The sequence below is a fragment of the Pelecanus crispus genome, chromosome 1 (genome assembly GCF_030463565.1).
Source record: "Pelecanus crispus isolate bPelCri1 chromosome 1, bPelCri1.pri, whole genome shotgun sequence".
NCBI classification, from domain to species: domain Eukaryota; kingdom Metazoa; phylum Chordata; class Aves; order Pelecaniformes; family Pelecanidae; genus Pelecanus; species Pelecanus crispus.
In genome coordinates, this window is record NC_134643.1 from 120,495,484 (window position 1) to 120,514,563 (window position 19,080).

Below are 19,080 nucleotides of genomic sequence, written 5' to 3' on the forward strand. Positions count from 1 at the left end.
GTCCTATATCCCCACATCGACTTGCAACCTTTGTATATTTTGTATTTTCATTTGTAAAGGTCAGCAGCTTCTGGAAACACCAACAGTCAGTAGGAACCTGTCTAAAAAATCTCAATATTAAATAAATAATTTCTTGGTAACTGCTCAGTAGAAAATGAAAAAGGTGTATAAGACTTTCCTTTAGATAAAGGAAAGATATGCAGTTTAGATATAAAGGACATAGGGACCATACTGATCTCTTCAGTTTTGATGTCTAAGCTCATACCTTCTTATATGTAATGAAAATCTTCTTTATGATTCAGGGAGATAAGTACTGTAAAGAGTTTTCAGCATGCCTTTAGGGTGTATCCTGGTTTTGGCTGGGATAGAGTTAATTTTCTTCCTAGTAGCAGGCATAGTGCTGTGGTTTGGATTTAGTAGGAGAAGAATGCTGATAACACACTGATGGTTTAGTTGTTGCTAAGTACTGCTTATGCTAGGCAAGGGCTTTTCAGCTTCCCATGCTCTGCCAGGTGCACAAGAAACTGGGAGGGGGCACAGCCAGAATAGTTGATCCAAACTGACCAAAGGGCTATTCCATACCACATGACGTCATGCTCAGTATATAACTAGGGGGAGTTGGACGGGGGGCTGCGATCACTGCTCGGGAACTGTCTGGGTATCGGTCGGCAGGTGGTGAGCAATTGCCTTGTGCATCACTTGCTTTGTATATTATTATTATATTGTTACTATTATAATTACTCTTTTACTTTATTTCAGTTATTAAACTGTTCTTATCTCCACTCAGGACTGTTTCTCACTCTTACTCCTCTGATTCTCTCCCCCATCCCACCAGGGCAGGGGGAGTGAGCAAGGGGCTGCGTGGTCCTTAGTTGCTGGCTGGGGCTAAACCACGACATGGTGGCACTCCCTGAGATAGGAAATTGTGTGTCTATTGTATTTTCCAGGCTAAATATTTTTCAAAACTAGAGGAAATCTACTTTAGCCTCTGCCTTCAAAATGCTGTGTTCATAAATAAAATCTGTCCAGTTTCATTTCTCTCTCTCTTAAAAGTACTCAAATTCTGCCATCTTTACTTAGGATGAAGTGCAGCTTACTTCATTAATAGTGCCAGTTAGTTTCCATAGAGTCAAATACAATACAAGAAAGACAGATTATGTTGCCTGTCCTCAGCTGCACTTTCTTCTGTAACTTTTTTCCTCTTTTGAAATGCAAGGTGTGAATGCAAAACAATTGCTGAATGGGCTATTTTGTATCCTAACAAAATATAACTAGTGACAGTCAAGTTTTATGGTATAAAAGGAAAATAAATAAAAGAAGCATGCAGTACTTGGAATGGAAGGAACTATAGAGAGGCACAGGAGGGAAATTATCCTTTAGGGATCTACCAAGTGGACTGTTACACTATAAGTATTTCATAATATTTCTGAGGAGAAAGAAAATGACATTCTTCCAGACACTTTACTGGCGTCTTATCTTTCCAATGAAATTTTAAAAACAAATATAGTTCCTTCAATACGCTACAGTCAATTCCATGGGCACATGACATTCCTATTTTAAATTCAATGTCCTCTAACAAGATTTTTAATATATCTACTTACAGGAAACCGAGAGAAACAACAGTTCAGATCATAAATTTAAATTATTGTCTCATCATCAACTTCAATGCAGTGACAACAATTTGCATCACTGATAGTTGTGTCCATGTTATTCTATTCAATGTGGTTGGGAAAAGAGGATGTTTCCTAATTGATTAATGTTTTTAGTAGACTCACTGGTATAGATTTTTTCAAGGTTTCCGAAAGTCTTCAGATTTAGCTGCCAAAAACTGAAAGCAAGCTGAAATTATAATCAGCCACTCTTCCAAGTCTAGCTTCATTTCAATATCTCCTTAGGAAAAGATAAACAAAACAGCTGAAAACAGAGCTGAAGTGACTAAGATGAAGGACCAGAAGCAAGACTGCCAGCTGCGGATACCCATTGTACGTAAACAAGGGACTACCTCTCACTTCTCCCCACCTGGTTAAAAGGTAGTCAGGGCTTTCTGAAATGCTGATTTGATGCTGTGACGAAACTGTCGTATGTACACTGATGATAATGGGGCAGTTAGAAATTCAGAAATGTTACCAATACATTAACAGTTTTGAAACATTTTACAAGTTTATTCTACTTTCACATTGGTTAGATGATCATACTTTTGTCACTGCCATATCTGGCAGTTCTACAACCCATTTCCATTTCAATTTCCACTGTGTCATTTATATAGGTGAGTAGCAATATCAAATAATTAATCATTAAGATATCTCTACTCCCAATAACTTTTTATTTGCTAATTTCCCTTGCGCACAATGGAGCTAAGCTAAAGGAAACTAGAGGACCTTCATATATATATATATACACCTGCTGAAGACTATTTAGTCAATGTTCATATTGAGATGCTCAAGTTCAAACACAGATGCCTCTGCTTTCAAATGTGCTCTTAGTATGTTGCAACTTGGAGACCTTTTTGCCTCTGAACAGCAAGATTCCAGCACCTCCTGTTGTCATGGTTTAGCCCCAGCCAGCAACCAAGCACCACGCAGCCGCTCACTCACTCCCCCTGCCCCGGTGGGATGGGGAGAGAGTAGGAAGAGTAAAAGTGAGAAAACTCGTGGGTTGAGATAAGAACAGTTTAATAATTGAAATAAAGTAAAAATAGTAGTAGTAGTAGTAATAATAATAATAATAATAATATACAAAGGAAGTGATGCACAATGCAATTGCTCACCACCTGCTCACAGATGCCCAGCGAGTTCCCGAGCAGCGATCGCTGCCCCCCGGCCAACCCCCCCCAGTTTATATACTGAGCATGACGTCATATGGTATGGAATAGCCTTTTGGTCAGTTTGGGTCAGCTGTCCTGGCTGTGCCCCCTCCCAGTTTCTTGCTGGCATGGCATGAGAAGCTGAAAAGTCCTTGACCGGTGTAAGCACTGCTTAGCAACAAATGAAACTTCAATGTATTATCAACATTATTCTCATGCTAAATCCAAAACACAGCACTATGTCAGCTACTAGGAAGAAAATTAACTCTATCCCAGCTGAAACCAGGACACCTGTCTTGATTTGTTAGTAAATATAATGGCTACAAACAAATTAAAATCCTGTTAGGCAGAAAAATTTTTCAAATATGATTCAGGGGATAAAAAATATTCCTGTATTAATCCAATATTCCATGTCGCATAAGGATGAACATTTCAATCATGTAACCAATATTTACTCAATAAAAACTGTACTGTGAGAATATTAAACATCAAGAAAATTTATAATTGGTGTCTTGTCATCTTCTCCAGGAAAGGGACATGGGCTAAGTGACTGTAATTCATGAGTTTGTTAAATAAATTTCCTTGATACTATGTACTAACAAGCGTGGATGTGTGTGTGACTGCTACTGACTGGTAGTTTTCTTTTAAAAGAGATCTCTATAGACTTTTGCATAGCCAGACCCCTGTGTATTCACTTATTGCTTTCTACTAGCTATGGGTTAGTTTCATAATAGACACTTCTTTCTTAGTAGTTTTGCAGAGTTTTGCTCAGAATTACAAAGAGATGTTATGGTCTCTATTCTGAACTTTTTACAATGAGGTAAGAGAGTCAAAGGGAAATAAAGAACCATTATAAGATAAACATATCAGTAAGGTGATATCTGTCACACAGCTTCCTCCTTTTTAATACAGACTTCCTTCTGACAATTCAGTATCTATTTCTGGTCTTAGGCCAAATTTCTGTCAGCAGGAATGTTATTGAGAAAGGCTGCTGAAGGCAAGAGAGATATTAAATATCTAGAATTTTGATTATATGGACATTTCCACTTGAGGCAGTTCAAAACATTTGTAGCCATGGGGTAGAATGCTGTTATAGATTAAAAGCTGATTAAGTCATATGAAAAACAGAGTACAAATCAATAGGCAGTTTTCAAAATGGAAAGAGTTTAGAATGGAAGTGTTCCAATACAGGCACAAATGTCATTTGATATGTTAACACAGATTTAAAAGCCGTGATCACCATCATGACAGTATTTACTAGCAAAACCATGCAGGTTGGCATAAGGATGAGTCTAAGAAATACCAATAAACACAACACTTTGGGTAAATAGATGAAATGGTGAGCCATTAACATTGTAAATACATGTTAAAAGTTTAGAATTCTTAAATATTAATAAAACACATTTAGTGTTTCAGGAAGAAATTCATCTAAACCACCAGCAGGTACCTAAGTAAAGTCAGCTCATTGTCCATCAGAATCAAAAGGACGAGCAAGATATTAATCTGCATGTGGAAAAAAATAAAAAAGGGAATTATGCAATGCAGTACTAATTTTTTTTTCCTTAAATTAATTTCTTTTGACCCAAACACCTCCAGTGTACATTATAGGAATAAGAAAGGATCCAGAAACATCATTAGTGTGGGTTTATGAATTGTGGGTTTACTCTCTGTGTCTAAATATTTTGTAGGTGGTTAGATTGTGTATATATGCAGGAGTGGAGCAGAATGTTCTCTCCTCTGAAACACAGTTTAAAGGTATTACAGTTCTTTACCAGAGTTTTTAAGAGTATATTTTATCCAACATTTTGCAACACTGAAATGGCTAAGACAAATGTAAAAATGAACAAATTTTCAAGAGTTTATGATTACTTGGAAAACAGGAAAGGGAAGTCAAAAGAGAAATAATCAAAGAATGACAAAACCCATGTGTTCTAAACAAAAAATAAAAGCCAAATAGGTGTTCCTTTTTGACGGCTGCTGTAACACAAGATAGAGGATGATTGTTTTTTGTAATGAAAGTCACCTTCTCTGAACCCGAGAATACTTTGATTATAAGGATATTTTCAACAGCACTGAAGAACAATACCAGCTTAAAAATTAGCCAAGTATATCCTAAGTATCAATTGTCAGTATCACTAAGTATCAGACGTCACTCTCATAACAATATCATAAGAGATTACACTGATATCATCCGATACCAAAGTACACTAAATCCAATGGAGATATGACCAGCAGAGGAAAACTACAGTCACTGACAAAAACCTTTAAAAAAAAATCAGACAAAATTAATAGCAAAATACTGGAAGAGATATTGAACTGTAGACAGATATTCTCATATCTTCTTGGTCAATTTCAAATTGAGTTTTATGACTTGATATCAGAGAAACAGAGGGTTATATTATTTAAATTTCAGTTATTAGTAGCATGGACAGGAGATGTTCTGAATTACTGAAATTTGACAAAGCTAGACACCTGTTTAGAATTCTTGTATCTGTAGCCAATAAACATATTTCATCACTATGGTTGCAAAAACAAATACTGACTAGCAAAATGTGGTTAACTGAAATAAAGTTATTGAGAAATAGAACAACACACTGTCTGAATCAGATTAGCCACCAAAATATTTGAGCTAAAGTGGATTAAACTGGATGAACTGATGGAGTTTACTGTCTTAATGGTTATAGCAAGATATATTTTCTTCTAAATCTAAATTGCAGGACCTGGGAGCAATTCCTACTTCCCTGATCAGGGAATACAGTCCTGCCATATCCCTGCTGCCACATCAGAGCAAGACCCTGTTATGAATCATTCTCCTACCGTAACTTCATTTCCATAGAAAGAAAATCCAGACATGTGGGCATGAAGTGAACCACAGCTTTATGAAATTCATCTGTTCTTCATACTTCTCTTCCATTCTTCTTCAATTTCTCTTAGTGAGTCCCTTAACACTTACAGAAAATAACTTACATGGTCAACAATAAAGTTACTCTATAATTAAAACTGACAGGCAGAAAGGCAACTTGTTTAGATACTACACATTTGGACACAGTGGAATGTTGTTGAATCTTTTTTTGATTTGTAGATCCCCTAATTTTTTCCATTGGCAGAAGGGACAGTGTGTAATAAATTTAATCTACTGACAATAGACTCTTGTTCCTTATTCAGTGGTGGGCCACAGGTTGAAAACGACTAGTACAGAATCTTATTTTTACATAACACATTATGGTGTAATTTACAATTAACCTGAGGAGCACACTGGACCAGCAGTACTTGACAGGAATTTCACCATTGACTGCAGTTTTATGGAGAGTCAGATGTTTTCTTTTAGGGGCAAATAATTCAGTAGGAGTCAAGGAAAGTTACGTTTGAATAACATGTATGTTTTGAGTCTGATCCAAAGCACACTGATTGTCAGAGGGAGTATTTGCCCACATGTTCCTCTACTAGCAAGATAACTTTTATAAGAAGCAATCATTTTAATGACTCAGAGTATAAATGGATAATATGAGGTCATAAAGGTATTTCCTTTCCCTCCCCTGCAAAACTATTGCTCTTGCATTGCACAGCACTACATATTTAGAACCAGACAGACTACTCACAGAGTTATGGTGCTATTCTCTACAATGGCAGAATTCAGTCTTATGTTGGTAGTTATTATAATTATGTCTTTATATCATCTTTCTGTAAATATTTAGGTATGCAGCACTACCAGAGGCAATATACCAGCTTACATGGATCGTTGAGTTGTTCTGGCGTGTGCATTCTTACATTATGATCTTATTTACAGTTATCAGTCAAGAAAACTATGACTAAGTTATGTGTAATTTCTAATGGATGTTCTCCTCACATGATTTTTCATGAGTCAGTTCCTCGGCACCTTTCATACCATTTAGCATATTGTTCTCAAATAAACTGTAATTAGCTGTTTTCTGAATAACTGATTGTTATCCTGCTGAGTTTATTCTAGCTGAGGGAACCCATGCCTAATCAACCTGACCGGTGCTTTTACAGGACAATGTGCTATAAGCTGCTTTTATCAGGTAATTCGTACTGTCACTTGTGATTGAGGTGCTGCCTTACTGAAGTCACTGTTTGCTTAGCCCATCCCTGACTGAGAACATTCTTGTTTTGTCTACATGTTGTCTCCATATGGAGTCAGACTTTAGCCAGGGCAGGTGCCTGGGTCTCAATGACTAGGAATTGATACTGGCTTCCTTTGGGTACAGATATCAGTTATATATATGGATGTCAAAATAAAACAGATATCAAAAGAAACTCACAGCTTCCTTTGTGCAAGTGTTTCATCACTCCCTGTTTTCAGCTAAGAGAGCAGAGGAAATGTCTGGCTAAATTGTATGTGGTTAAACATGCCTTTTTGGGTATTCTTGGAGCACTGTCTTGATAAATACACCTCTTTTCTCTCTCCATTTGGAGACATGATCCGCTCAGGAATTTATTTGTCAGACATACTGACCTTGCATCTACTGTAACTAGGCCATCATTGTCAATGTCTTACTGGACATGCAACCAACACACCAAAAAACTTCAACCCTGGTCAGAACACCTCTTCTCAGGCACTGAACTTATGTGTGAGGGAACTTCTCCAATTGGCAGGTGTGTTTTTTGGACAACGTGAGTGTCTCATAACCATACAGGAGCACAAGAACTTAGTGACTTTATTTTTAGTTTAGTGAGCTCTCTTGTTGACTACATAAGCCTGTCAAGGCCACATGAGCTTCCTGAGTGCAAGTGTTTTTAACTACCTCTCAGAATTGGCTGCGCTCTTCAAAAGATTTCTCAGTAAATTAATCCATGAATGAACAGAATTTAAGTTTCAGCAAATCACATGAAAAGGAGAGTCTTTTTCAGAAAGTAGTTGATGACATTTTTTCCAAACTGATAATCACATCCAGAACCAATCTATCAAAAGCTGAAGATGCAACTTAGCACAGGCTACCGGTGAGCACAGACACCTCATATAATCTGTTTAGTAGCACCAAACCTGCTGCACAGCCCGAAGAGATTATAAAAGGATTCTGAAATACTGAAGTGAATCCTGATGCCCTCCTTTGAAAGCATGATAACTACATAATGTACAGTATGTGCATACATGTGTAATATAAATAGAGAAGTTTGTACCTTCTCTTGTAAATAGAATCTCTGCACATTAATGCAAAGGGTAATTAAAATTGCCTCAGAGACTTTAAATGAAAGGAAAAGACAATATTAGTAAAACAGGTTATTTTATGTACCTTAGATAGATCCCAATGTTCCAGGATAAACAAAACAGATAGCTTTAATGGAAGTAATTCAGAGGAGGATTTAAAAGAAATGTTCTATACTATTTTTTCAGTACAGGAGATCACTTCTCCCTTCACAGATTTATTTGTATTCCAATAACAAAAGGTTGATAATCAAAACAAAATACAATCTACTGCATCACCACTGGTAAAATGTGTCCTTGGAGAATCCTTTACAAGTGGCATAATGTGAAACTGAACACTTTTTTCTTTCTAAAAAACCCTGAATACTTCACAGTATTGTTGTGGTTTAGCCCCAGCCAGCAACTCAGCACCACGCAGCCCCTCACTCACTCCCCCTACCCTGGTGGGATGGGGGAGAGAATTGGAGGAGTAAGTGTGAGAAACACTCCTGCGTTGAGATAAGAACAGTTTAATAATTGAAATAAAGTAAAATAGTAATGCTAATAGTAACAGTATAATAATGATAATAATAATAATGATGATAATAATAGTAATAATGATATACGAAGCAAGTGATGCACAAGGCAATTGCTCACCACCCGTCGACCGATACCCAGACAGTTCCTGAGCAGTGATCGCGGCTCCCCGGCCAACCCCCCCCCAGTTTCTATACTGAGCATGACATCATATGGTATGGAATAGCCCTTTGGTCAGTTTGGATTAACTATTCTGGCTGTGCCCCCTCCCAGTTTCTTGTGCACCTGGCAGAGCGTGGGAAGCTGAAAAGTCCTTGACTAGCATAAGCAGTACTCAACAACAACTAAAACATCAGTGTGTTATCAACATTCTTCTCCTACTAAATCCAAACCACAGCACTATGCCAGCTACTAGGAAGAAAATTAACTCTATCCCAGCCAAAACCAGGACAGCATTTACTCATTACAAATCAGAACGAGCTTTAAACAGGATGTACAGTAAACAGCATTGTCAGCAACAGGTCTAAAAGGTCAAATCTTAATTTAAAAGTTAACCAGGATATCAAAATATCAATGCTTATTTCCATATCATAGGAGATGGAAAAGCAACATCAAGACATGGGTAGTATTTCATTCATAGTAATCTGTGTAATTATGTTGTTTATAGGTCAGCAGATAAATCTAAGATTGAAAATGCAAAGAATCAAAGCCTCAGAGAATTAGGAACCTTATGTCATTTCAAAGGCAGTCCTCAGCTGAAACATTAATGATATCGATATATGTCATTTGTGGGAAGTGCTAAGCAACATAATTTCTTATTGATTCCCACCTAAATTGATTATGTTCTACGACTTACAGGATGAGACTGTAACTTACAGGATGAGGCTGTTAAGCCATGACATCGGACATATGACATAAAACTTTTACATGCTTTCTATGTGTGATCATCTCTTCTTCCTTCAATGACTTACGATCTCAGCCATAGCAGGTATTCACATCATCACACTTTTACCCACTGGGGTTTTTTGTTATTCTTTTGAGGTTTCTTATTCTGTTTTTATTTTATCACCAAATAACCAATAATAAAAAATATGATAAGATTGTATAATGAGACTTCTAGGAGCACATAAATACACAGTTTTGATTCATGAAAAAATGATTCAATTGTCTAAGCATATATTTTATTATTATTTGCATTAAAATAGTACTTAGGGACTCTAACTAGAACAAGGCCTCATTATGCTAAAAACTTTACATACAAAATTTGAAAGTGACTCTAACTTAAACTGTGTACAGTTTATAGTTCCAGTCATGCAAACAGAGCTCACTGCAGAATGAAAACGTTCATTACTTATCTTCAAGAATTTTTCTTTATAAGCAAGGTACTGTCAGATCACAGTGCACTGCCTGAGATTTAAAAAAATCAAAAAGCCCAAACTTTATTAAATAAAGAAAACTCTTGTTTTAATTTGGAAATAATTAAATATAGAAAAGAAGGTTAATGAAGAAAGATATTGCTCTGTGGCTATATATTATATCCATACAATCACCATAAGCTCAAAGTAATTGTAAAAATCCTGTAATAGTTATTGAATAATAACTATTGAATAACTATTGAATGACAATAGCTATTATTCAATGGCTATTATTGAACAACTGTACTGCGGTTCAGGTTAGGAATTAATCAACGTATAATTTCAGAGAAAACATGGAAGACTGTGCTTATCTTAAAGTATATGCAATCTACTGAAACCAACAAAATTACATTTTTTAAAAAAATGTTATATGTGTGCCTAGGTATTTTTCTGGATCTGTGCCTAAATCAGGAGCTTTTCCTTCAAAATGACTTCTTTCAAAATAAATTGTATGTATGTATATCTTTATTTAGATTCCCACTCATAACGGGTTTTTGTTTGAAATCAAGCTATCTCTTCACAAACTCTGTCATCCTTGTTTGATAAATCCACCAGACGCTAAAGAGAAGAAACAAGACAGAGCAAAGTGAGGAGACTTTGGAATTTTTTCAGTAAGGATATAAATGGAAGGGGGGACATGGACAGACAAATCAAAACTGAGGGTGGTAACAGTTTCAGGAATGCACATATGTCCATTTAATAATTCAATTTCATTTTATGGACGCCGAGCTTGTAAAAGGCAATGTGAATTAGACCCTCCATTTGGTCATAGAAGCCTGGAGTGTGGGTAATGACCCAGAAAGTGTGGAAAAAGCAATCAAAAGGCAATTAGCAGTGAATGGGTCTCTCCTGCCTAAAGAATGAGGGAACTGCCAATGCGGGAATCTGTCATTCGTGGCCATTGACTGAGCTGTGGCTTCAAGGAAATGTGTTTTATGGACAAGGCAGTATGGGAGTGATAAACTTCTTGCCTGTCCATCTGTGTGGAAGAGCTGTGGTTTCCTGCCACTACAAGGGAAAGAGGCACAGTGAGTGAAGACAATCCTTTGCAGCATGAGGAGAAGAGAATAAGGATTAATTCACCTCGGTGTACGGCAATGGTTAGACAAATTCTGCTGTCTTGTGCCCATATGTAAAAAATATGTTGAATAACAGTTTCAGCTAAAAACAAAACAAAACAAAACCCAAAAACACAACCCTAAAAAAAAGCCCAAAACCCACAAAAGGAAATTGAGGGTTGGAAAAGATGCCTTACAATGAGAAAGTTAGAAGCTCACTCATTATTTTATAAACAGGAAGATGACTTGCAATGTACCAGTATCTGAAGAAATTACTAAATGTACTGAAAAGCTCTTTAATCCATTGAGGAAAGGTCTAATTAAAACCAGTAGCTGTGCGCTGAAGCCAGACATTGAAACTGAGGCAAGGAAGCATCTCAGCAGTGAGACAACTTCAAAATAGAGGTGATGGGTTCTCTGTCTTTCAATGACGTCAGACCAAGACTGGATTTCATTGTGCACTCAAAGTGATGTAAAGGTGTACTTAAATTACAGTTAATGAATTGTGGTATAAAAAACCCCAAACTTCTGACCCTTCAGTCTGTGATTTAAAATATAAAAACATCTTACTGAAATGAAACCCTGAGCTTCTGCTTTCTGTAAACTGACATATTCCAACACTGGTGGAATTAATTTTTTAAATTATATTAAAGAATGTATGGAGTGCACTGAAAAAAATGTAAGGTCTTTTTTCATCTTCTGTTTGTGTCTAGTATTAAAGAAAGGTGGGGGAAAGAAAAGTTATGTAATTCCTTAGGACACGTAACTGAGCCTTTCCCTGGTCAGTTGTACCTGGATGCCATGAATCTCAGCTTCCTCAGATTATGTCAACCTCTCAACCAAATTCCGTTGCCATGCGGTAATGAATGGACAGGTTTTTAGCCTGTAGTATGAGATCACGGTTTTCTCCTAACTTTAAAATTGCTATAAATTACCCATGAGCACCAAGACTTTTTTTTTTTTCAGTAGATGTGTTCATCCTTAAAGAATGTCTAAGAGCTATAAATAACACTTAACCACTTCATGATTGAACTGGTGGAATGAAAGCCAGAAGTCAGAGGCCAAATGCTTTCACTATACACCATAAGCATTCCTTTCAATAAAATAAACTTCACATACTTTAAAACTTAAGGCACACAGGCTTAAAGACATACCACTAAAAATCCAATGTGAGGACAACCTCCTCTAGTAGATCAGAAGTTTCTGGAAAACTGCAGGCCAAATTTCACAATGTTTAAATGGGCAAAAGTGTATTGATTTTCACAGACATTTATCCTTTTGCATCACAGAGGAGCTAGCCATAGGGTATCATAAGGTTCTTGACTTGAATATGTCTCAGCATATGGACCCACTGTCTCTTTTGGCCTTTGCTGTTCCACCAGAAGACATGAGCATCTCCAGCCCTCCCAGACCTTACTGTAGTAGCATCTTATGGTAGTAGTTATTAGACAGCTTTCAGTCAATAGCTGAGATTGGAAAGACCCAGTATCTCATCTGTTTAAGATAAAAGGGGCTGATTTTGACTGAGAAGGGTTAGACAGTGCCCACTTTAGCAGTTTAGCTGGCCTTTTCAAAGAGATAGTGACTTCTTGCAAGATGATATTCAATCCCAACAACTGCAAGGAACCAAGAGAACCCCTGCTCATAAGCTCAGAGTTTAGGGACATAGATAAAACAAATCCAGATAAGATGATAAGACTAACTACTTTCATGATGTTGTATCTAGGAATTTAAAGATTCTAAGCTCCCAGATTAGTACCTTATTCCCATTTATCACTGAATTACAGGAGTGCTGAGAAGCTGGATTTGAGCATGATTCTGTTGATTAGGCACTCTACCAAGAGCCAGCAAGCAAACAGTCCTTGCACTGAAGAGTTTACACTCTGAATTCAAACAGCAACAGAACAGAGGCAGCCAGGAAAACCAGGGAAGGGAGGATATAAGTTATTTACATAAATCAACTCTGGAAGGAGTTAGCAAATACCTAAAAGCAGAAACATTTTACACTCCCTGAAAGTAACAGACAAAGCCAAGTCCAAACCAAAGCAGAATATACCTATGTTCAGCACTTTGAGATATAAATGGGAGATTTAGATCTAGACTATGGAGTATTTTCTTCAGAATAAACCAGAGTCAGCATCCAAAATCAATATAAAAAATCCATCACTACAATCCTTCACCAAAAACCAACCACCACCACCACTCCCCCCCCAAAAAAGTCTGTTTTGTGAAGATAGACAAAACCAGGATGTTATTACCTTTAAAATAATGGAAAAAATACAGTTTACTCCTACCTAACTGCATTATAAATAGTGGATGCCCCATAAAGCATCCCCTGTGTTCAGCTGCCTCACAGTGTGCACAGCTCTAGATTGCAGCAGACTGCTGAAGAATGAGTATCCCTCCTAGCACAGTTACTATTGGTGAGATACTTTTCTTGGGTAGGTGAATGAGGATGATGTTTAATTTTATTATTTCTTAGGTCTTGGATTTAATCTGTTAGGTAGAATAACTTTAGCTGATCCATAGCTGCACATTTTTGTTATCTAATCTTCCATTTCTTTTAGGGGAACTGCATAAATATAATTATTTTCCTGAAAAAAAGCCCTTTGTGAAAAGAGGTGTTGCCATGTCACAGATCCTACAGTCACAGCTTGTACTGAAGACATAAGTCATAATGTAGAAATTTTTTTCATTCAACCATTTTCACTGCACTAGGAGACTCAGAAAGTATAAATTTAAACTGATAAATTTTGAGGAAGAATTTTAATTGTTTAGCTGAGTTTTTTCTGTTTCTTTAAAAACTAATATTCTAAATATTTTAATCAGCTAGACAATTTTTCTTATAAACAGAAAATAATCTTAACTACAGCAAGGTGACCATTTGGTCATAATTCAAGTATTCATACACACCTTGAATAAAATGTACCTGCAGTATCTTTTCACACAGTCTGTGTGAAGTTCTACATATACTTATACAAACAGCACACATATAAAACAAAAATTACAGAGGCTGAAGTTTTTCATGGAAGTATACCATGTTACCAAGACAAGCTAAGAGTTCTGGTTTCTTGCAAAAATGTTGGAAACAGATTTTTTGCCTGACCATCATGGAAAAAGATCTAACTGAGGTGTTGCAGTTTGAATTTTGTTGTATTTCTTTTTTTGGCTTTCTGAAATGAGGGAACAGGTTTAAATAAACATTTTCATTTGGGTTCTGCGAGGTCTTAGAAAGGGGTAGTGTATGAACACTGACGTATTTGGACTTTACGTAAAGATACTTTGCCATTTTTGAAGCCAGATCTAACCTTTGTATCAACAAATCATACACAAAAACTTCAGTCTAAGCCTCAAGGTAAGAAAACATATACTTAAAGGGATCCTTTGTATTTTGTTTTAAAAATACACTCATTTACAAGCAGATTTTGAATGGGTGCCACCAACTAAGAAAATAACCTTTTCATTTATTTTTAATTTTCTTAAAGATGGGTCTCTTAGCAATCTATAATAATCATATAGTACATAAAATAACTTACAATCACATGTATTATAGGGTCTGACTAAAATCCACAAAAGCATTTACAGTTAGGCATGGACTTAATCTCCTTTTGAAGGGCTTCAGGGCATTTATACTGTATTTATATAAAAATAAATTTTACAGGTCATACAAACAAGTTAAGCAAGTGAATAGGATGTAATTTAGATACTCAGTGTTTTCAGTCACACGAGTTTAATTCAATCTGACATTGTTTGATGCATATCTTATTACAGGGACTTCTGAAGATGAATGTTTGCTGCATTAAGTTTGTTAAAGAAATAGTCCATGGAAAATGAAGGAGGTCAGGTGCCCCAAAAATATCACAAATTTGTCTATTTTATAGCACTTGGCTTACACCTTTATGATGATAAATGGCAATTTTTACATTCCTTCTATTGGTGCACCATCCATTGTGTCTGTATGTAATCTTCAGTTATGCCCCTCTTCCCCCCATTCTTCATGGCTGCCTCAAAGCCTATTGCCCTTCTCTTTGTGTCAGACCTAAGGACCGTAACTCTGTGAGGTCATTGTACTTAGCAGGTGAAGATTTGACCATCTTTTTTGCTCTACATAGAACATTAGATCATTTCATCAAAATGGGTAAACAACTATTTGGGGAGAAAAAGAAAAAGAAGAAAAAAAAGGGTCAAGTTATAAATCAAGGCCTGTCTTTTGCTTCTGGAAGAACACCTTTATTTCATTTTTGGTAAACTTTCTATTCTCAAGAAACAAAAAATATCTACAGAAAAATGTAATGCAAATTAAACAGTCCTACAACATTCATATTTATCCTGTGTACTTTTTATTCTTTTTTTCACCTACTGAATGATGAAATACACATTTGTGTGTAATGTCAGCACCATGCAATAGAACCCACCTTCCTTGACTTGCTGCAGAGCAGAGATTCTCAAGAAATGAGGGCATAAATGATAATAAAATCCACAAATTCCACTTTATGTCTATAATATGACACCTGCCACGTGTGTCTGTGCACCCTTACATGTTAAAATTGATGTGTAGTCATTGGCTTTTGAGTCTCCCAAGGATATTTTTACTTATTTTTCTTGGGAGAAGTCCTAATTCTGCAAGCATATTTTGGGAATACAAGCAAACCTTTCAAGATTAAAGTAACTAGGTATGAAAAACAGATCTGCTCCATCAAATCTAATGTAAAAGTGTATCCTTAATCTTTTGTTTTTAAATTTTTCAAATTTTTATATATCCCTATTATAAACTTTGCCTGAATTCCTGTGTGTAAAAGTGGGGACCCTGATCCTACATACAAGATTTATCACTATAAACAGTTTATGCAACTCTATGATGCTGTCAGACTTCTTTTGTCTGATTGTACAAGTATGTTGTTATACGCAACCACAAATATTTGAACTTTCAAGGTAAATATTTTCTTATTAATGGACATTTTCAGAAGATAAAAGTAGCAACCCAACAAAAAGTAATGAACTCCAGAAAAGCAGGTATCACAAAAATGATGACTCAAAAGGACAAAGGTTGATGAACAAAGTAGTATTAGAAACAGAATATCTATATTCTGCCTCTAAGATCACTGGATTTTAAAGAGACACATTAAATCAGCAAAGCCTTTGTGTCTGGCTGGGTGAATGACCACTAACATATTTACGTCAGCTTTTTCTCACCTGTGCAGTGCAGTGCAGTGCTTCACTTGGAAAAGATGGGTTTGAAAAAAAGCTGGCTGAAAGGCAAGAATAAGAACATACAATTCAAGAAATACGTCCATAGTTGGAAACATACATATGTTAATATTCCTTTTGTCTAACATCAGATGTGGTTTCACGGCTTCAATTCTGGATTGCATTTGTCTCTGGAAAAAATGGATGATTCCACTATTCCTAGATTTATATAGCTCCTATCTCTTCAAGGCAGTGCTGGCAGCGATGTGGTGAGCCTGCATTTGAAACTCTTGTCATCAACTATCAATTATTCTATAATTTGTTAGATGGTTTTCTGTGGATACTGATCCAAAACCTAGAAAAGTCTATGGAAAAAATCCCATTCAATTTAGTAAGCTTTTTTTGATTGGGCTCTAGCATAGGATATTCTGTAATAAGAAATGGGCAAAAACTCCACACTTACTGAAAAGGAAGTTGGAGTCTTCTAGTCTGCCTATGCCCCTTGGCTAGAGAGGGCTTTATCACTGGATTAGGTATGGTGAAATCACTTTCTGAGAGGGAAAGGAAATATAACCTAATTAAAAGGAGGCACTGATCTGCATTTATATACACTGTTGTTGTGAGTGCAAAATGCTCATATTTCCACTAAAAAAAAAAAAAGAAAAAAAAATCGCATGTTGTTATTGAGCAAAAGTGGACCAGATTCTGCAAACTAGGGATCTGAAACAGGAACTGTGTGGAATCTGGGGTTTCACTGGGGGAAGTGAGATATCTCTATGAATGAATGAAACAGAGTAGTAGATCACCATGCAGTTGGATAGCTGGTTTGAGTGGTAAATTGTCCATGCTAATTAGGGAAATTTTACAAAGGTGAGGAGAATAAAACAGAGGGGGGAGAGAGAGAGATTTCATAGTTGAAAAAAAATAAAAGCTTTACTATTGTAAGATGAAGACTTTTTTTTTTTTTTTTAGGATTAATAAAATGTTTTCCAAATCAATGGAAAAGAATTTGTAATGATCTCTCCATCCATGGAAGCTGGAAAGTTTTAAAGTTATGCTAGGCCAAATAAGTGATTTCATGAAAACTGAAAGCATGGAAATATATACAATTTTTTCTACATGCTACAGATGAATATAAAATATAGAAAATTAATGTCATTATTAAAACAAAATATTTTATTGAGCCTTACTGTGCTGAAAAAAAATTGTCTGAGTTTTTTAAATAGACAGTCTTTTCCAGCAGAAAGTCTTTTCCATCAAACTCTTCACTGACCAAAATTTTCCTGAGAACAACTAACCCTGGGGAAAAATTTATTTAGAAAAAGAGCCTGACTTCTCTAAGGAAAAGTGATGTTTCACAGTAAAACCTGAACACATCAGATCAAGAGCAAAGATTTGTTACTTAGGAAATATCATTAAGATGCCTCACAGACAGTCTAGACTGGGTTCCTCATGCCCTGTTGGCCTCGGTGTTGGTATTCCCCAGCAGAAGATGTTTTCATTCAGGCTGAATCCTTAGAAAACAATTCCTAAAAAGGGTGACTTAAAAGAAACTGTGATACAGTCATTTAAAAGAATAATGAGAAACTCTTACTACTTGAATATTTAGAAAATAGCAGTGTGCACACAAGGATTGTATTTACTAAACAAATTTGCTTTTTCAGTGACCAGAATAGCTAAAATACTTTAGAAGACATTTTCATTCACAATCTTAGATTGGCTCAAACTCTACTTTTAGCTTCCAAGCAAAACTTCCATTGATTTTAACGCATTAGAAGAAGAGGAGTGGCCAGATTCTCTGACCCTCTGAGCCGCATACAGAAGTTTTCATACAGCCAACAGTCACCAGACATGCACCACCTAACATAAAAGAGCATTCCCATTCTCTCTGGGAATGTCCATAGTTTAGCTATGGCTATGGCTTTCCAACACCACGGCAAACTGAGGTTGACCATTCAGCTACTTCCAGAAACTGTGTTTACATTGTAAGGCCAGTGAAGATGAGACCTGAGCATGCACCATCACGCCTTGAGGCCTCTTTTTCCTTCTTTCCTTCCTTCCTTGCTTCTTTTTTTTCCTTGTTTCTTTCATTCTCCCTCTTCCTTTCTTTCCTTTTCAGAGTGGGAACAGAGGTATATGAGGAGCTATACATGTTGTCTCATGAGGACAATAAGGGAACCAGGAGTGTGGAACACACTGTGAGATGCATACAGCTCACATTACAGGTGGAGACATTAGTGAATTTCCTTTTAGAGTAAGGAACTGAGATAACCCAGAAGCACTTGCATTACACTGACTACAGAGGGCCCTTTCTAGCTGAATCTTGTTGACCATGAAGGTGAGCCAGGCTTGAAGGTGAAGAAGAAAAAAGCTCAAGAGCCACAGTTTAGCAATCTGTACCCTAGGGCTTCAAATGCGAAGGTACTCTGCTATAATAAAATCTTTGGAATTTTACAGTAACCTGCATCTCACCTAGTCAGTGGAGAGCCTATCAAGAGTTTCTACAGAAAGGAACATGATTCATCTCACTTGAGTAACTGTTTAAAATAGGTCAGGTGAATCCTCTAGGAGTGCCTGCTTCACCCCACTGACAATAAAGGGAGCTCAGCGTGACTATCTCCGGCATGAACGTGTCCTGTGCTGTAACAGCTTGCTTGGGGCCAGCAGTGCAAAGAGCTTTCTGCTGCGTTTTGTATCACATTCCCACTGAACTCGTACCCGAGGAAAACATAGGCTGGCTGTATGGCGCCTGCACAAACCTCACGCGCCCACTATTTTTTATGTTTTGACAGGTAACGCTGCTGCTTGTTTATTTCACAAGTCTCATGGGGAGATAAGCATCTGCACACTATATCTGAAAAGTGAAAATTCATTGTTAACATGGTGATTTTTGAGTTTTGTACAGGCCATGTAAAGATTAAAAATCATAAACAGGGA